The 22,079-nt window shown below is 31.7% G+C and overlaps 1 long non-coding RNA gene across 1 annotated transcript; it reads left to right on the plus strand.

Moving 5' to 3' along the window:
• Nucleotides 1-988: 988 nt before the first annotated feature.
• On the plus strand, nucleotides 989-6,370 carry LOC127705662 (uncharacterized). The gene is made up of 3 exons (XR_007983927.1): nucleotides 989-1,165; nucleotides 2,505-2,715; nucleotides 3,616-6,370. It is a non-coding gene; the product is annotated as an uncharacterized LOC127705662 (long non-coding RNA).
• Nucleotides 6,371-22,079: the final 15,709 nt, after the last annotated feature.

Here is a 22,079-nt window from a genome sequence, read left to right on the forward strand (position 1 = left end):
ACAGTAACTTGTTACAGATAGGATCCCTTGTACAGTAACTTGTTACAGACAGGGATCATTGTTCTGTAACTTGTTACAGACAGGGATCCCTTGTACAGTAACTTGTTACAGATAGGATCCCTTGTACAGTAACTTGTTACAGACAGGGATCATTGTACTGTAACTTGTTACAGACAGGAATCCCTTGTACAGTAACTTGTTACAAACAGGGATCCCTTGTACAGTAACTTGTGACAGGCAGGGATCCATTGTACAGTCACTTGTTACAGACAGGGATCATTGAACTGTAACTTGTTACAGACAGGGATCCCTTGTACAGTAACTTGTTACAGACAGGGATCCCTTGTACAGTAACTTGTGACAGGCAGGGATCCATTGTACAGTCACTTGTTACAGACAGGGATCATTGAACTGTAACTTGTTACAGACAGGGATCCCTTGTACAGTAACTTGTTACAGACAGGGATCCCTTGTACAGTAACTTGTGACAGGCAGGGATCCATTGTACAGTCACTTGTTACAGACAGGGATCCATTGTACAGTATCTTGTTACAGACAGGGATCCATTGTACAGTAACTTGTTATAGACGCAAGATGACAGTTCAGGATTCTGATATTGTTTAAGCACCTTATTATGGACCAAGAATAGAATAAAAAAAACACGGATTCACACTTTTTTAATTGGGCGCATCTCGGGAATTATATATGTGGATGTAGAACTTTTTCAATAATCAGATGCAGTACAATGAGTAATTAATGGATACCAAATTTCATCAAAACACAAAAATATCGCACAATACATACACTTCGCTTGTATAAAATGGAAAATATTAATATAACATAAGGAGATATGATTACAATCGTCAAATACATAAAGGACATATACATCTTGTTTCTTAAAAAGTTAAAATAACCGATAAAAAAGAGGGGAGGGGGGGTTATTACTATTGATAATTAAAATTACAATACCATTTCACCCTAGATGCTGCTGAATCTGATCCGTACCATTGCCGTTTGTCTGATTGTGTTGTTTCACGTTAGCGAAGGATGTTTTAGATATGACTTTAATGAACGACAATCAGTCCATGGCACATTGGATTTTCCCGGTGGAAACAACTATGAAGTTGGTGTGGGATTGAATTATCGATTCAAACGACATACACAGGTAAAATCAAGGGAAGATATATATACCAAAACAAGCATTTAGAGTTCAGCATACGTCTTCAAAAATAAACAGCAAGCTGTAAATCGCCAAGAGTCTATATAAATTATGAATAGATTAATTTAAAAGAGAAAATGAAAAATCTGTCAATTTGACAACAACTAAATCTAAACGCGGAATAATTGTAAGTTATATTTGCATGAACAGAATGTAATACAGAACACACACTGACACACTGAAAATATATAAATGAGACCAAACAGGCTTCATAAAATGAAATGAGGAACATACATACCTCCATGATATAACACCTCTCCCCCTTAAAACGACACCTTAAGGTCAACATGCGACCTTCAAAAATTAACAAGTGCAAGCAAGGATCTGGTATCAACACTTGTTAATTTATCTAAATGATAGTGTATGGTCCTCTAAATTCTAAATTGTGATTCCTCTTTCAACACACATTCTAGTTGTTACCTTCTTCATGTTATTGACTTAATTTGTCGGATATATTTACATTTATTTAATTTGAAAATAATTAACAACTGAAGAAATAATAATGATCGAAAATCGCAAATTCCCTTTTTTATCGACGCAAAAAAAAAGTGTGAAAGAATATACCTTTTAATCTTTTCCGGTATTATTTCAGAAGTAATATGTTAAGTCTTTTTTAGTGCGCCTTCAGAATATTGTGCCTATTGGATATTGGATCGGGATAACGGCCGATGAAATATAAACATAAAAGTTTGAAAAATCTAGAGTTAAAAAAAACTGTTCATGCAAAATGGCTTTGAAATTATATAATATTACACACATTATTTCTCTCTATGTATATTTTTAATTTCTTGACGTGCTTTTGTCTCATTTCAATAAAAAAAAAATTCAGCATGAAAATAATTTTGAAAATGTAATTCGGATCTTAAGTAAAATTCATCTCTCCTGCTTCACTGAAGATCCAAAACATAATCCACTTCTCATTGGAACCAAACAGTCGTTTACGTATAATTCCGAAGCTTTCATATACCGCTTTTTGGAGATTGCCGTCTTAATCTGCAATATGGCCCTCAGCGCCATAAACTGAATTCTTGTTTCGTAACAGTTCACTAGAAAATTGACTAAAATGAGTTCATGTATAATGCAGACATTCGCTATTGATTTCTGAACATAACAAGACAACTCTGCACTCGAGGGGTGAAAAGTGGGGTGGGCGTACCAATAATTCATCTAACGTCAAGGGACAACATGATTTGTAAATTACACAGTTTCTTTCATTATTTGCATGTAGAAAAACAAATTAACAATTAAAATATGTAAAATATTGCAAATCTTTCTATAAATTTAGGACCACCAGAAGTTTCATGTAGAGATATATTATAAAGGTATTTCGGGACACGACACGCCACTTGACCCATGTGTATTCAATCGGTATGACTTGGATGTCAAAGGTTACGTTACAGAAGGGGATTTGGAGAAGATATTTGTTTATTTCGGTGATGACGTCAACACACCTAAAATTCTTCACAACTTTTTTACAGAACTTGACATTGATGAAGGTTTGTTAAAGAGTTGTCTTTAGGTTGCTTAGCAAATGGCTAATTATTTCTGAACTCCGAAACAATGGTAAAGTTGTCTCATGATTCTTCGCTACATTGACTAATCAAAATTTAGCAAAGCAACGTCAGCGCTGCTTCGGAGTTTGAATTATTTCATAGGGTTCATTTACAAGCAAAAGGCATTTCACTCTCCAAACACCGAACATGCATCGAAGTTAACGTCCGAATTCTGACCAAACGTGGCTGTGTATTTATACATCCAGCACAGATAAACAGCCGACACCTCAATTAAGTCTTGTTGGGAGAAGATCAAGTATCAATATTTCTTAACCCCAGTCAACCCTGGATATTTTACTTTTTGTCAGATAATCGGAATCCTGTAGTTGAATCAATGTAGTGTCAATAAAAAGTTTGCCCGCTAACCCCTACTTTTCTTTTCCTAATTGTATTACATATAGTTTAAAAATCCATTTTTGAAAATCTTATAAAATCCTTGTTATTTTTTCATAGTTTTTGAAAAATGTGCCAATGTTAAATGCATGAAAAATGTAGAGAGAATCATTTCCCGCCAAATTTTCAATTGATTATATCTCAAAAACAAGGACACTGACCTTTCATTTTTTTCTGCTTTTAAGTTGTTTTATTTATGTACTATCAATTAATTACAGTCTTTTAAATTTAAAGCTTGTTATTTTGAAACAGAGGAGCGAAAATCCTTCAGGCGTCTTTGTCCGGCTGGAAAATATTTTCATCTGTATTGGTCATAAAGTTTTATTCGACAAGAACGTAAAAAATAGTTAACATTTTGGGGTTAAGCGCCCAATCACTATTTTTGTTCTAAAAACTATTTTCCCTTGAACTTTTGATGTAACAGTGTTTTTTTTTTGTACATACTTGTAGACAAAATGGTAACAAAAGAGGAATTCGACATAAAGAAGAACGATGTCATCACCAAAGAAAGCTGCAATATAATAAAGTACATAGATGCAATGAAAGCTGAACAGAACATGACATTGTTGAAATGATTTTGACTGTTTAAATTGATGTCAATATTTTGTCCTCTTGCTCAGATCTTATAGCTAATGAAAAGTCAATATTTTGCCCTCTTGCTCAGATCTTATAGCTAATGAAAATTGCTCTAACAAAACAATGCACTGAAATGCAAATGGTTCAAATAGTGATATGAACGCTTCGATTATATAATTGCATTGCCTTGCATTTCACTTAACGTATTTAATTTTGTATTCTTTTTTCTGCTTTCGGCAATTTATATTTTCATCAAACTTATATTGTATTGTCTTTTCTCACTATATTCAACTTGACAGAGCATGCCTCAAATTAGCATTTCTTACACCTGTATGTCATTAATTTTTTTCTATAGACCAATTCAAATATTAAACTTTCATTTGAATTATTATTGTTTCATTTTATGCATCTGCATTTTAGTGCAAATTAGAATGTGGACTTGTATTAACAACATACGAAAAATGTACGTTAAAATTATTTGTGGAAAGGGCAATGTTTGGGTGAAATATGAGGTCTTTAGAGAAAAAATACTAAAAACTTGACATGAAGGAAAACTGTGATTTATAGTTACATCTTAAGAATATAAACTGGATGAAGACATAACAATTATCTTGTGTATATATTGTGTGTTCCGCTTGTAATAAGTGTGATCATTAAGACAATTTTGGGGTGAAAGATGTGTGTTTTAACCTGTCAAAAAAAAATGACCCCAGCAGTATACAGACCACATTATACACAACTAAAGACGGAGCAACATGAACTCCACCAGAAAGCGATGGGGGATCTCGGGTGCTCCGGAAGGGTAAGCAGATCCTGCTCCACATATGGCACCCGTCGTGCCAACCCGGTGATAAGTCCAATTCTTTAGGTCACATTCGGGGGAAAAGGAGGACGGGATCCTGCTTACGATGATTTGAACATATCCGTCGTCATTTGTGAAACAGATATTCCATAACGGTCAACCAACTCGTGATGGCGTCCGTAAAATTTTCGAAGGGATGATTTCAACTTCACCACTTGGAACTCTTGGTTTAATATCTTCCTTGTGAGCAGCAACCCTCTATCAGGGAAGTAATGATAGGATTCTCAAGCCCCGGAATATCGTATCAACTGGGAGATACATACTCCATATGCAGGCGCTGTTGGAATGTTGCTACATAGAAATTAAAAGTTCACAATTTAGAAGCTGAAATCATCTCTTTTGTCGTAAAGTTTTGTTCTCAACCGACCCTCATTGTCAATTTCTAGTTTGAAGTCAAGATATAAGGCCGACTTAACTGTATCTGTTGTATCATTTATTTCAAGGTTCGATGAGATGGAAGCGTTTAACATAGTCACTAAACTTTGAATTATTTAGTGAGTGGACATCATCTATATAGCGGAAGTGAAGTTAACATTCTGTAAGAATGGACAGAGAAAAATAATTTACGCAGTTTACGATATGACCATCATGCAATTTACATTTCAGATAAAATGTACTAACCATTTTTAAACTTTAGAGATTGTAAAAATTTTATATTATATAATAAAGATAGATGAACCACACGCGATTTGGTTAGTCCTCTTCATCGATCTTGACAATGATAAATCATAAGTACTTTCATTAACAAGTGTATACTTTTACACCAAAGATAGTCTAATTAATGTCTTATCAACGAATTATATCCATTTTAAGATGATATAATTTTTAATTTCATGACCGATCGATATGTACATCGTAAATACAAGTTCTTTTTCTCTTTTTTTATTCTAACATAATTTTCACCTGGATATTGAGAAAAAATAACGCATATATATTTTAAATACAACGAGCCTGCAAATAGGGTGGATATCCTAGAGAATAAGAAAAATTAAATCATAGCTATGTATTGTATAATTTTCACTATGTGATTAATGTTTATTTCTATGAAAAGTAAATGGAAATACATTTTTGAAAAAAAAAACTTTTTGTGGTCTATCACCCAGAGAACGATCGTGCAGCCATCTTTGCATGTAGAATTAGAAATCATAAAACTACAACAATGAGGCGCTAATAAAACAATTCTAAATCGAAATGGATTTGCAGTAATAATATATTGCGTTTACTAACAATATGACCCCTCCCCAAAAAAATTAAAAAAAATCAAAAAAATCTTCAAATCTTTTTACATTGTTTCCGACAAAACAGCTGCTTATATTCTATGTGACAAAGTTGAGGTTAAGCATCTATTAAATTGATTGGTTCGTGCAACCGTGAAATTGATTCATAAATACAACCAAAAAACTATTCAATTTGAAAGAATACTTTAATTTGATTTTTTTAACTTCATTTCTACATAAAATGATGATATATAAATATTATAGCTAATGCAAACTGCTCTCACAAACAACGCACTGAATTCCAAATGGTTCAAATATTGATATGAACGCTTCGATTATAGTTGCATTGCCTTGCATTTCACTTTATTTATTTAATTTTATATCTTTTTTTTCTTACGGCAATTTATATTTTCATCAAACTTATATTGTATTGTCTTTTCTCACTATATTCAACTTGACAGAGCATGCCTCAAATTAGCATTTCTTACACCTGTATGTCATTAATTTTTTTCTATAGACCAATTCAAATATTAAACATTCATCTGAATTATATTATTGTTTCTTTTTATGCATCTGCATTTTAGTGCAAATTAGAATGTGGACTTGTATTAACAACATACGAAAAATGTACGTTAAAATTATTTGTGGAAAGGGCAATGTTTGGGTGAAATATGAGGTCTTTAGAGAAAAAATACTAAAAACTTGACATGAAGGAAAACTGTGATTTATAGTTACATCTTAAGAATATAAACTGGATGAAGACATAACAATTATCTTGTGCATATATTGTGTGTTCCGCTTGTAATAAGTGTGATCATTAAAACAAATTTGGGGCGAAAGATGTGCGTTTTAACCTGTCAAAAAAAACAAAACAACCCCAGCAGTATACAGAACACATTATACACAACTAAAGACGGAGCAACACGAACTCCACCAGAAACCGATGGGGGATCTCGGGTGCTCCGGAAGGGTAAGCAGATCCTGCTCCACATGTGGCACCCGTCGTGCAAACCCGGTGATAAGTCCAATTCTTTAGGTCACATTCGGGGGAAAAGGAGGACGGGATCCTGTTACGACGATTGGAACATATCCGTCTTCATTTGTGAAACAGATATTCCATAACGGTCAACCAACTCGTGATGACGTCCGTAAAATTTTCGAAGTGATGATTTCAACTTCGTCACTTGGAACTCTTGGTTTAATATCTTCCTTGTGAGCAGAACCCTCTATCAGGGAAGTAATGATAGGATTCTCAAGCCCCGGAATATCGTATCAACTGGGAGATACATACTCCATATGCAGGCGCGGCTGGAATGTTGCTACATAGAAATGAAAAGTTCACAATTTAGAAGCTGAAATCATCACTTTTGTCGTAAAATGTTGTTCTCAACCGACCCTCATTGTCAATTTCTAGTTTGAAGTCAAGATATAAGGCCGACTTATCTATATCTGTTTTATCATTTATTTCAAGTACGATGAGATAGAAGCGTTCAACATAGTCACTAAACTTTGAATTATTTAGTGAGTGGACATCATCTATATAGTGGAAGTGAAGTTAACATTCTGTAAGAATGAACAAAGAGAAATAATTTACGCAGTTTACGATATGACAATCATGCAATTTACATTTCAGATAAAATGTACTAACCATTTTTAAACTTTAGAGATTTTAAAAATTTTAAATAATATTATAAAAAAAGATGAACCACACGCGATTTGGTTAGTCCTCTTCATCGATTTTGACAATGATAAATCATAAAAACTTTCATTAAGAAGTGTATACTTTTACACCAAAGATAGTCTAATTAATGTCTTATCAACGAATTATATCCATTTTAAGATGATATAATTTTTAATTTCATCGCCGATCGATATGTACATCGTAAATACAAGTTCTTTTTCTTTTTATTTATTCTAACATAATTTTAACTTGGATATTGAGAAAAAAACCCGCAAATATTGAATGCACCGACCCTGCAAATAGGATGGATATCCTAGAAGATAAAAAAATTAAACAATAGCTATGTATTGTATAATTTTCACTATGTCATTAATGTTTATTTCTATGAAAAGTAAATGGAAATAAATTTTGGAAAAAAAATTTTTGTGGTCTATCGCCCAGAGAACGATCATGCAGCCATATTTGCATGTAAAAATAGAAACATAAAACCGTAACAATGAGGCGCTTATAAAACAATTCTAAATCGAAAAGTGTTTGCAGTAATAATATATTGCGTTTACTAACACTATAACCCCCCTCCAAAAAAAAATAAAAATAAAAAAATCTTCAAATCTTTTTATATTGTTTCCGACAAAACAGCTGCTTATATTCTATGTGACAAAGTTGAGGTTGAACATCTATTAAATTGATTAGTTCTTGCATTCATGAAATTGTATCATAAATACAACCAAAAAAACTATTCAATTTGAAAGAATATTTTAATTTGATTTTAACTACATTTCTACACAAAAATGATGATATATAATAATTTATAAACATTAGCAAGGGCTTCAAAGGCTCGATACATTCCTTTATTTAATTCATTGTCTTTAATATAAGTAATTTATGTGTTTCATCCTCATATAGCTCAATATTTTTGCAGTAAAATAAAGGATGCCTCCTTAATTTGTAAACCTACTACATAAAAACGAAGAAGAAGAAAAACATGTGTTTAAAACAATTTCCTGATTCTCTTTAACGTTTCAATTAATGATAAGTATAACATAATTGCTTATCGTTTAATCTTTTATAGCTTATAACTATACAGTTTATGTTTTGCTCATTAATGAAGGCAATCCGCTGACCCAATGGTTTACTTACACTCAACCGATTCCGTTCCTCCATCCAATAGAAGATATTATAGAGAATAGGAGAGTAACGGATACATTCGAAGATTGAGAAACTTCGCAACCCCCGCAACCCCCCCCGATAAAAAAGGGAAGTTTGTTATAGCAAAGTTAAAATCTTCTCCTTTGAGGCACTTTCCGATACAGTTAAGTCTAAAACAGGAGACTGTATTGACAAGTATTATTAACTTTATTAAGCTGATGCTCTTTTGGATAAATAGATATCGCATTTAAAATAAACTCAGAATTATCAACAGTAAGTTAATCATCAAAGTATGGCTATGATTGTAACAAATGTCCATTCCTTTTTTTCGGAATTTTCAAATTTCTATTTCTGAAGTTTTCCCGTGAAATAAAATTCATAACAGTAAAGAAAAAGGTCTTCAATAAGAGGTGCGCAGTTAAAACACTTTGGAATTCAGATAGTTTGATCAAATAATCTTGCCTCAACAAACAAAAATATTGCTACTGGCTATAATTGATCTGCTTTATTAAATACCATTTACACGATTTAATTAGTTTACCAACTTTTCTTTATCAGATTATGTTGAAGAGTAAGGTATGGTGTAGACACACTATAACTGTCCACTGAGTTCACTGCGTGAGTTTTTCTAAGACTCACAAGAGTTTTTCATACTAAAAAATACTAGATATCTGTGTTTTATAGAATATATTGAAATTTGGAATAATGAGAATTTTTATGGAAGTAGTAGCACTTGTTATAAATACGAATGTCTTAGAAGTAGTTCATTTGATAGAAGCTGGTATAAAGCGGAATTCATAAATGTTATTTGTAGCTTAGGTAACCAATACAAATTCGGGACACAATGATAATGACTTACGCTTTAAGGTGTTTAGTTCCGGTTTATTAGTTTTCTAATAGGTATGTGTTATAAATAGGTCTTGACAACAGCTAAAATAATTAGAATTTCACCCTGTAAGATGTCGATGTAATACTTACCTCAAATATACACAACTAGAACAAACAAATTTGTGAATGCTTCCTTGACGTATTTTCTGTCAAATCGATTATAGTGGGAAACTCAAATGCAAAATAAGTTTAATGATAGTGTACATTGAGGGAATACGAAAAAGGTATGTAAAATGAAATAAGGGTGATGAAAAGCAAAGACGATATACACATAAAGTGAATACTTTTCTTTTTGAACTAGTTAGAAGATTGAAGATTCACCCAACACAAAAAGCAAAATATTGCCATTAAAACAATCAATCGAAATCAATTTGTCACTTTCATGTTATTCTTTTTTTCAGCACTATTTCCATCTTTGTCTTTTCTTCTCTTGCAGCTTTCTTGACTTATAACATCGTCTCTCATTATGTTAAATTCCTCTTTTGTTACCATGTTGCCTGCAAGTATGTATAAAAAGTAATATTGAATATATGATTATCATATTGTATTACATATTGTAAATGAGACTGTTATAAATGTTACTAATATCCTTACATACAGCATCTGTAAGCAATAATTCTATTACAAATATGTCTATAGGTTGCATTATGTAAATCCCGTGCGATTTGCAAGCCACGCCTCGTAATAAGAAAATCTACATAAAATAAAAGTTACATGTATGTTAATCACAAAGCTTAGTCAAATATACTCAAAGAGAACAATAGCGCTATTGGTTCCCATGAGAGTGCTGATTGTTTGTTGAACAAAATGTCCTCTAAACGTAACAAATACGTTGTCAATCAAGAAATCAAACATCTTGGCAATATCAGTTTCAGACTATTTTTTGGTTGAATCAGTGTGTTTTATTTTTACAAAGAATGATTTACCCTCCCTAAAACAAGACGTTTGTATCTACGTTCGCCATTTTTTTTGACATAGTAAAACCAATTCTTTAAATTTGTCTTTAAGTTTGGAATAGGGAAAACGTGTGTAAAGAGTAGAAAAGTAAAATGTTTCCGTTCTATTGCAAGAGAAATTTAAGAGACTTAGATTGTATGTAATATAACAGATCTTTGGAAATTTTAAGTATCCACATCTGATTCTCACCACCCCTAGAGTAGGAAGTTTCACAATAACTCTGAAGCCCGGCCTTACTTGCTGTTAAAATTAATGTAAATAGTTTAGAAAGACGTTGTTTCGTGGAGCACTTGAAGACCCTGGGATATAACTTTGTTAGGACATTTTTGCATTTAAGGTACTAGTATCCAATAAAATAAAGGAGGAGCCGGTTCCTTTTTTTATTTAATTTTTAATTTTACTTACCTGGCCGCATTGCTCAAAATTGGATTGATTGATTGATTGGTATTTAATGCCACTTTCACCACGATTGCGCCATTTCGTGGAGGTAAGTTTTTTATTGGTGGAGGAAGCTGGAGTGCCTGGAGAGAACCACCGACCGTCGGTAAAAAAACTGACAATCCTAGTCAATTAAGATTAGAGTCGAAGGTACCTGCCACGTGCAGGATTTGAACTCACAATCGCAATATTGGACATGACTGAATCCTCAGTAGAAGCCAAGAAATAAATTGAGTGACTTCAATTTCTTTACTCATTATAATGTATTATTAAAATAAGGAGATGTGGTATGATTGCCAATGAGACAACAATAGGTCACCTCAAGCCTCCAAAAATGCACAAAACAAATAGTAGGCTAGGCAGGTCCCAGTATGAACAAAGTTGAAGAATTCAAACTAGAAAAATCAACCGCCTGATTTAAAACGAAAAACGAATAAGACAGACATGAACAAACAACAACCTTTGAATTGTCTATTTCAAACATAAACATGACGAAACAGGGTTATTTCAATGTTGAATTGTGAGGTTGTTTTAATGTTAAGTTTAAACCAACATTCAATAAAAGATCGACGTTGAAAAAACGTAGAAAAATAATGGTATTTCATTGACAACATCATCTTTTTAATGTCATCTCAAATTTCAGTTCATTCAACGTCATTTCAACGTTGTATAAACTTTGGAGTGCTTGCTTGGAAATGTTGAACATTACCATAAAGATTAACTTTGCAAATGAAATGATATCCCGTGGTAACCTCTTCGGGTCAGCTCTTTTATACTTAATATCATCACCCCCAACTTGTAAAAATACAACATCGGGTTTATCATCAGCTATCATTTTCCATAAGCATGGTAAATGAGTACATTTTGATCGCAAACGCACAATGCCACCAACCAAATCAAAAATACATTTTACCCCAATATCTCTTTACAAAGAGACAAATTTGACCAACCGTTTCGTGTATTGCATAAAACGAAATCGTGTAATCTATACGAATGAAAGAATGGTCAAAAACTAACTGCACGTTTGTCCATAATGTAAGCATAAAATAGTAAAAACACAAAAATATGGTTCGCTTTTAAATCAATTTGAAAAAGGAAATAAATCCAGTCCAAAATCATCCATAAATTTTAAATTTTTTTTCACAAATTGTTTGATAAGAATTACAAGTTATCAAGTCAGAAGCTGATGATAAAAGGAAGTGCACACAGACCACATACACGTCAACTCGTACTGACCCTGCAAGATCATTGACCAATAAGAAAGATGTAATCCAATCATGCACTAGTCATTAGTGAATTTTCTCTACACGTGAAAACATGTTTATAAACAATACAGAATTCATCTTCTCTGCTGTCTTAAATGATTTTATTTAGCTTTCCAATTAGTGAATAGAATTGGTTATATGTAATTTCTGTCATAATCATCAATCGTATATATATCATGATTGTAGTCTATATATAAGGTTACACAGTTCTTAGAATCTAGTAATTTGAGAATCACAAGCCCAGACGTTCAAGTCTTGGGTAGCAATGGTTAGGTATTGTTTATTTATACCTTTCTAATATTTTGAGCTGTTGCAGCGTACTTTTAGCTAATACCTTTTCAAGCATATTTATTTTAAATGTATATTTATGCTACGTTCCTTTTGAGAGTAGTATTGTCTCCGTTAACAGTTAAAAATTCTTTTTTCTGTATTCGATGCTATCATAGAACTTTTGACAAAGCTAGATTTTCCTATTATAAGGTGTTTTGGCTAATATTTAATGTTATGTAAGTTCATGAAACAAATTAGAGATCATACAATAGCTTAAATGAAAGAACACACTCCTTGGCGTCCTCGGTTCAAATACGTCAACTTGTCCGGTTGAACAGGGAACGTTATAGGAGAGAGTATTTTATGTTTTAATCAAATGTACCTCACAACTTAATGACATAATTATTCAATAAATCAATTTATTTGATATTAAAGAACTCCTAGCCCTAGTCCGTTAATCTGTCCATTCGTTTGTCTGTCTGTTCTGTATCAGGTTAAGTTTTTGATTTAAGGAATTTTTCTATGGTATCATGGTCAAATCAACTTGCAACTTGATATATAAGTGCATTATGAGGCGAACCTTTTATAATACTAATGAAAATTTTAGGGTTTGGACCGATATTTTGCGTTTCACTGAACATGAAAAGTGAAAGTTCGAGAAGGGCATAGTGTCATTTTGACGCATATTGTTGTTAGTAATACTGGATCTGTGCCATTGTTTGAGGACGTTTTGTCCCAAGGATGTCACAAACAAAATAGTCATCGCATAGAATATCATTGATACGATCATTTTCTAAAATTTACTGTTTATAAAATGTTGAATTATTCAAAACTCAAAGGGTTTTCTACCCCAGGATATCAATGGCCTTAGTCAGATTTTGTAATAGAAATTGGAGTTTTTGGTTCTTAGTGCTTGTCAACTTTGTATTTGATTAGTTTTGATTAAACCTTGAATTCTTGTTGCAATGATGTCCTTTAAGGATGTTCGCTACTCTGTTTCAAAATAACAAGCTTTTTAAAAGACTGTTCTAAAATGATAGTATATAAATAAAGGAACCAAAAAAGCAGAAAAAAATGAAGTGCTTGTTTTCGAGATATAAGCCATTGAAAATTTGGCGGGAAACGATTCTCTCTAGATTTTTCATACTTTTAACATTGGTCGCTTTTTTGTTTCAAAAACTATGAAAAAATAACAAGGATTTTATAGATTTTTCAAATATGGCTTATTAAACTATATGTAATAAAATTATGAAAAGAAAGTAGGGATTAGCGGGCAAAATGTTTTAATGGCAATACATGGATAAAACCAGGGGATTCCGAAAATCTGGCAAAAATTCAAAAACAAGAGGAGCAAAAAGTAAAATCACAAAAATATTGAACTCCGAGAAAAATTCAAAAAGGAGTTTTGATTTAAGGAATTAAATGGGGTGAAATGTAAGATACGCCCGAAAGGCTGATTCTCTATTTCTAGTAAACATTTTAGAATGTTTTAAATCAAGTTAAAGGGTCTGAGTCAATTCAGTGGAAATGAATTTGTCAGTTAATGTGCCTTAAAATCAATTTTTGTATATTTGTAAACGACTTTGTCATGACATTTTTACGTTTAAACAATTTAAGTACTTTCTCGAAAACAATTTAAGTAATATCTCGAAAACAAGCACACGGACCCTTCATTTTTTTCTCCTATTTTAGTTCCTTTATTTATATACTATCATTTTAAAACAGTCTTTTAAAAAGCTTGTTATTTTGAAACAGAGTAGCGAACATCCTTAAAGGACATCACTGCAACAAGAATTCAAGGGTTAAATTCAGGATTTAAAAATTCAGAAAGCAAACATCCTTAATTTGTTTTACCCTTAATAATATTTTATGAGTAGTTGTTTGATAACTGTCCTTCTTGTGTTATACATGTTTGTCGATTAACAATTCTTAAATAAAAATAGGTGTCTAAATATTGACTGGACAAAATAGCCTATACGAAAGTCATAACAAATTGTATTTGTTTTTTTTTGTATCTCAAAGTAATAGCTACCCCTTTCTTTAACATCACCATAAAACTATCAAGTAGATTGTAAGTAACAAAGGGAATAACATAACATATTTTCGCAAAAGCGTGAAATAGGTCTTTTTTTCTTTTTATGAATATAAAGATAACAATGAAAACGATGTTCAAAATGACTATTCAACGATATAGAATCGAACTGTTTGTCTCGGTAAAAAAAAATCGTAGACCTGTTGGTTCCAAACTCGGGGATCGTCGAAATAGCCGGAACATATTCCTCGCATAATTATTATTGGATACCTGTACCAATCCAGTGAAAGGTAAACGTGTATGTTATTCATCTACATAACCGTCTTCGGGTACGCTCGAGACCAGAAGTTTGAGGACCAAACATATATAAGCTGTAGAGCAAAAACCTTTTAGGATCTGCACAAAGCAGATCCTAAAAGGTCTTATATTAAGTTCGCCTTGGTAAAGTATAAGGCTAGTTGTAGGTACAGTATGACTATTTGAAACAAATTTAGATTAAAAAAAGTTGAAACTTAAAACAATGTTCTGTTTTCTTAATGAAAGTATAATCGAAATTCAGAAAAGCCTTTTCATCACAGTTGAATTGTTATCACAATGTCAATTAGAATTTCGAACCTTGAGTCATTCTTTTACTTAACTTCCCCTATTCCTCTCGACTATCTGGAAAACTCTAAAAATTATTTTTATTTTTGTTCTGAATATGTGTGAATATGTATTAAACGAAGCATAAATGTACTAAACATGTCAGTTTCGCTGGTGAATTGAAACAAAAAACTAACCATAAACTACATGTTTTTCATTTATTATTCAATTATTTTGTGAAAACAAATAAACACAAATGTATACCGAAGATAGATCATGTAGTGTATTATCTAGTACTTAAATTGTTTAAACGTAAAAATGTCATGACAAAGTCGTTTACAAATATACAAAAATTGAATTTAAGGGACATTAACTGCCAAATTCATTTCCACTGAATTGACTCAGACTCTTTAACTTGATTTAAAACATTCTAAAATGTTTACTTGAAATAGAGAATCAGCCTTTCGGGCGTATCTTATATTTCACCCCATTTATGAAAGTACCGATGATACCCCCAAAGGCTGCCAATTGTCATATGACCCGACATAAACATTTATATAAATATAGATAGACAGACAACCACGTGCAATAGTATTTAATAACGACTTATCTAGGTCTGTTTGATTGCAATTAAAACATTATGTAAATCATCGTTTTACCTGTATAAGAATGATTTTTTGTTAGCAGATAAGTCAACAAAATGGTTATCCTTTTTTGTGGCTGTTTTCAATTTTGACTTTCTTTTTTTTTACTGAACATGTTCAAAATAATTGAATAATTTCCACACCTCTGCTGCAATATACCAACTTCACCTGCATATGGGATATACATTTCCCCAACTCATTCGGTATTCAAGAGCTTGTAGCTGCTACTCAGACTTTATAAAACGTCTGAGCAGAAAGTTGATGAACCATAGTTATGTCAAAGAACGTCTCTTCCTTTTTCTAAAAAAGTTCATCGGAAGATACCAAGACATTGTTGATAAATATTCCGTATCAGCTTCACAAAAAATACATGATGGTCTTGAAGTATAGATTGTAGGTACTGACGTTCTTTATAATCTTAATTACGTGTTATAATGTTCTTTTCTATTTTAACCTTTACTATTTAGTCCATTTTTAAATATCCTTTTGGCGTGGTTCGGAATTTATACAACCCGCCATTATGTTATTGTGTTATGGTCATTTTTTGTATTCTTGTCTTTTATTTTTGCTTATGTGCTTGGTCTATAGAGTGTCTACATGCCATTGTGTTTTTCTCTGTTTGCATAGTTGTTTTTTTTTTATAGTGAATAAGATTACAACACAATGTTGACTGCTGTACCCCAATTTATTACATTTTTACCTATTATGTCTGTTTTTTTGCTCACACATTGTTGTCAATATAATGGAATTCTATGCGACTGTCATACAAGTGAGAGGTTTAGCTAGCTATAAAATCAGGTTCAATCCACCATTTTCTACATAAGGAAGTGCCTGTACCAAGTCAGGAATATGACAGTTGTTTTCCATTCGTTTGATGTGTATGAGCTTTTGATTTTGCCATTTGATAAGGGATTTTCCGTTTTGAATTTTCCTTGGAGTTCGGTACTTTTGTTATTTTAATTTTTGATCACATCGAAACTCATTTCCATATTTTGTTGAAACGCGACCATATTTTCAAGTAAACAAAATTTAAAAAATCTTTTTTTAGCTTCACAGATTTCACAAAAAAGATATATTTTAATTTTTAATTATTAAATAATCACTTTTTTTATTTTTGAGGATACATTTTCTTTACATTTTATGGTATTGTTATTGTTGACACACACACATACTTAGTAAACTTTTTAAAATAACAAAAACAAAAGTAATGACCAAATAACTTTACCCACAATGTATATGACATAAATTGAATCAAATGTAGTAATTATTGAATAAACCAGGTTATGATCTTTTTCAATTTTAAAATATTTGCTATTGTTTACACCAAGGCAGATACTAATGTGCTTGGAGCGATGATACTGTCAGTTTTATTCCAAAAATAAACAAAAATATGAAAAAACTAAATTTATCTATGACATGATGATAATTGATACTACGAGAAGTAATATGATTCTTAAATATTTGAGATATTTTGTTTCATGATCAGTAGCAGTACATTGTATTAATATTCTCTATATATATATAGGATTTAACGCATGTCAATGACCATTTCATTTTTTGTATTACTAAGAGATAGCACTGCAGTAATTGGTAAGTCAGAATTAATTTTATTTCTTAACCTCATGTTGTAATTTTTCAATGTTCTATTTTAATAAATATTTGTTTGAAATAATACGTGACTTTTTTGTGTAACTGTGTGTACACGAAAATGTATATCATTATTCATACAACAATAGTATATAGTTAACAACTAAAGAAACGCACCGCTCCATTAATTTCCTTGGAGTAAAAACTATTGCATATAAGAATTTTTTTATGATTGAAAAGAAACAAAATATTGACATGACGTTTCTGTAGTCATACATGTAATCACAAAATTCTGTGTAAAATCGAATTTTCTAAATTTTCATTTTTAACATTTCAAAAAACACATTTTAACCAAAAAAATACAAAAGAATGTTGACAAGTTATAGAAAACAGAAGTCGTGAATATTTTGTCGCCTGAAAACAACTAAAATAACTTTGATTTTCAGTTTCTTTATAGAATCTTGTATAATGACTAATTTGAAATTAAAATGAAAATTTCTCCGTAATCTCTGCATTACTTTCAATGTTATGCTGTAAAAATTAAAGATTTGTTTAACAAATTCATAGTAAAAACAAGAAATTGTAAAAAATTATCTATGTAATTAAAATGTGGTGGGTTATTTTGATGTTAAGTATAGTTGTTAATAGAAGATTTATTTTGTATTAATTTTGTGACCTTCATTTTATATTATTTACTTATACTGCACTGTTTTTGATTCGTAGTATACACATTCGGTTTAATTTGTCTCCAAACAACCTTGTTTTCTTTATAGATTGCTTTTTTTTATTTTCAATCTAATTGCCATAGCACAAATATCAAAAATACAAAAATCTTTCTTACAGAAATTTTGAAACGGATCAAAAATATACTAAGCTTATGATTTGGTACATCAGATTACTTATTTACCTTTTCTGAGGGTGCTCTAATGTATTATCAATCGGCTGCACATTAAAGAAAACAAGAATGAGACGGGGTGAAGGGTTAAGATCTTGTATTAAAATACATGATTCTGTGCCATGTGTTTACCACTAAAATACGTTCTTTGAAGGGTTCTACTACCTTGCAGATTTTCATGGCATTTTTATGTGTGGGGTCACACGTTTTAATTAAAACGGCATTTCTGGTTTAATATTCGTTATAAATATAGATAAAAATAGATGTCGGATATATGTCAATGTTACAGCAACCCAAACGATTCAAATAACATTTACACGTCAGTATATGAACACTTTTGTGACTTTTGGGTCCGACACCGAATCTGTAATCTCGTTATGGACACTTTGTTTTTCTTTATTTTAACGTTTGTTTTTCCATAAAAGATCATCAAAACTGTAAACAAGGGTGTTTCTAGTTCATGCGACCAGTTTAAAACAGTTACAATTTTTCTTGCAAATTTCAGTTTTAAGAAAAATAAGATCTCGAGAGTGTGGTTATTTCACAAAGCAAACAAGAATCATAATTTCCTAAAAATATGAAGATCTTCATAGGGTTAAGTGTAAACGTTACGTTTGTTTTGTTATCGCTAAATTCTAAAATTGGCATTTTTGGGGGGAAACATTTTCATATCATTCTGCTTTATATATTAGTTTACCCCTTTTCTTTAACAAGGACTTTGTAATGTTTCAATTTGTTCAGAAAAAATTATAACGAAATACCTTTTCAAACAAATGACAGAGAAAGATATAAGATGTATCGTAAAATTGAATATAAGAGGACATGATTGTGTTTACTACAAATTAATTTTAATCTGCAAAGGACATTTTTAGTGTCATTTGTTCCCAAAATGAATTCCTAAAATATAAGGATGTTTTTGTAAAAGAGGGGCGAAAAATACCAAAGGGACGTGTAACTATATCTATGACATGATAGATGACATTTGATAGTTAGAGGAGTAAAATAATTCATAAAAATTTTTTGGATTTTATTTCATAATTATTAGAATAATGTTGTTTTTGATATTCCATTTACAGAGTGGTTTACACCTCTAGGAGGACTTATTCAGTATTAAAAGATTTTTAGAACATACATTCCAGTTTAGGGTAAGTTTTATCTAGCTTGTTTGTTACTTTATATATTATTTGCGCTGTTTTTCTTCATATTTAAATGTTAAGAAATAAGTGTATATACGTTTTATAAGAACATATATACATTATGAATTCAACATTGAAGCTTATAGTAAATAATTCTACATATTTCTATGTAAGTGATATCATATCATTACATTTATCAAAATGGCAACACGTATATATTAACGTAGTTAAAAAAATCACAATTTGTTTTACACCTCTCCTGTATGTTATATGAATCGTAGTATATTCTTTAATCTGCACTTATCTATATACCCTTTTTTTTTTTAAATCGTTCCGTTAGTTTATATAGTGGAGCGTTTGTTTTTGCAGCCTATAGATATAGGAAGATGTGGTATGAGTGCCAATGAGACAACTCTTCATCCAAGTTACAATTTATAAAAGTAAACCATTATAGGTCAAGGTACGGCCTTTGCAGCCTACTCTGCTTGTGGACTGTTAATCCCCGAGGTTATCACTTGCCCAGTAGCCAGTACTTCGGTACTGGCATAAAATACGGGTAATGTGTTATTAAAATTTGCTGTTATAAAATTTTGAAAATTATTTTAAATTAATGAATTATATCTTCCTCATGCAAAGCTTCCTTGTCTGGCTTTAGCTATACTTTTTGTCCTTTTTGGTTTATGAGCTCTCCATCTTTTTAATAAGTTTTAGATTTTCAAATATGGTAGGTTGCAGGATTACTCCATAGTACGTTTTTCTGTATGTCTAAATCTTTTAAAATTTGCAATCATGGCTTTATTTGTTCCTATGTATTTTTATAACAACCATAACTCTTATAACCATCAATCTGTCAATTGCTTGATTTAGATTCAAGCAATTGTATATGTGCAGCTGAAAATGGGATTTTTCTTAATATCATAATCAGTGGGTCGATAACGCTGATGTGGAATCAGTTCCTTGGTTTATCACCACCCAAAAGTAAATGAAAAAAAAAAAAACACATTATAGATCTAATACGTCCGAATTGCTTTTCTAGATTTACCTTCATCAAGAACGCACAAAGCCGAATATTTGAAAGCCAAGGATGTAACCGAAACAGTTGTAGGGCTATACGACCAAAACGGACATTTTGCCTAAAGCAAATGAAACAATCCATCACGTTAAAGTTCTACATAATTATTCGTAGAATTGAACTTTAAACACGTATGGTAATAAAGTCTAGCCATATTGTAAATAAAATGAAAATTTTCCAATTAACCAATTTTTCTAATTTTTATCAATCATTTACGACTTTTTCAGAATGGAAGAATTAGAATATTGTGCTGGATGTCTTCGGTGTGGTGACGAAATATATGCAATGTTTTGGTGTGCACATTGTAGCGAATTTTTCTATCAACTCTTGTGCCAAATTGCACAAAAAATTACGAACACCTCATACCGTCTTGGCAAAGGAGCACTTAAGCATCAGTTCAGAACTTCTTAGACTGGGAAGGAATTGTGAAATCCATCGCTTACAAAAAACTGTTTTCTTTTGCTGTCAAAACGATCAGCTTGCTTGTGACAAATGTAAGTCAGAATCGCATCAAACTTGTACATATATCGTTTCCATTGAGAAAGCAGCTGAAAATGTTAAGAATGGGACTGTTTTATCTGATTTAGAAAGAAGGATTGATAATCTAAGTCAAAGAATAGAGGGAATTCTTAAATATAACAAAAATCCAATTGAACATGATGAATATGATAAAACCGAAATAGAAAACAAAGTTCGTGATGTTAAGCAACGATTAGTACTTCACTTTGAGGAACTAGAGAACCAGCTTTCTAATGATATCGATAAAATATTCCAAACTATGTTCAATCAGAATCCCTTGATCTAAAGAATTTAAAAACAACTATAAAAACGGTGGACGGTTGGAAACAAGATTTGAAATCTCAAAAAAAAAACCCAACTGAAATCCATCTATTCCAAGTCATTAAATTCATAGATAAAGAGTTCTATACTCAAGCATCGGAAGTCGCAAAATATACAACAAACAATCAAAGCATTGTCAAATCCTACGAGACTGAACCCGAAGAAAATACGACAAAGTCACGTTCTTGTTTGTGATGCCCGGGAAACGTTTCTTTTGTTCGTATATTTAAAGCAAATACTCTGGCTGAGCACGATAAATTACCAAGCGGATGTTTTATATCAGCAGATAAGTTACTGCTAAAGCCGCAATTTGGATTTGTCCTTTACATTTGTAATCATGATTGATCCAATTCAAAACCAATTACGTTAGATTTCTATCCAGAATGCCTAACCAAGTTTGATATTAACAAAATCCTGGTATCGTTCGGCGAAAATTACATACATACAGACCATTCTAAATATGAAAGCTGGGAATTAAGATCGGAGGTACATATTGCAAAGGACTTAGCAGCATAAATGTGAGGATCTAGCTCAAAGGCGATGAAAAGACCCTTGTTTTAATTGATACTGATGGAAATGAATTAGACAAGATAACAACAACAACTGACCCGCGTGATATTTGTGTACACCAATCTGGGGATATTTTTTTTACTTCAGAAAGTAATAAAATATTTGTAATAAGGTCTGACAGAAAGACACGTTTATTTTACCACCCACCCTGGAAACATGCTGATCTCGTCCATCCATCAGGTTTGACTGTAGACGGCGATGATGTGTACGTTGCAGGTATGGACTCAAATAACATAATATATAAATTTCAATT

The sequence above is a fragment of the Mytilus californianus genome, unplaced genomic scaffold, assembly GCF_021869535.1.
Source record: "Mytilus californianus isolate M0D057914Y unplaced genomic scaffold, xbMytCali1.0.p SCAF_6, whole genome shotgun sequence".
Taxonomy (NCBI): domain Eukaryota; kingdom Metazoa; phylum Mollusca; class Bivalvia; order Mytilida; family Mytilidae; genus Mytilus; species Mytilus californianus.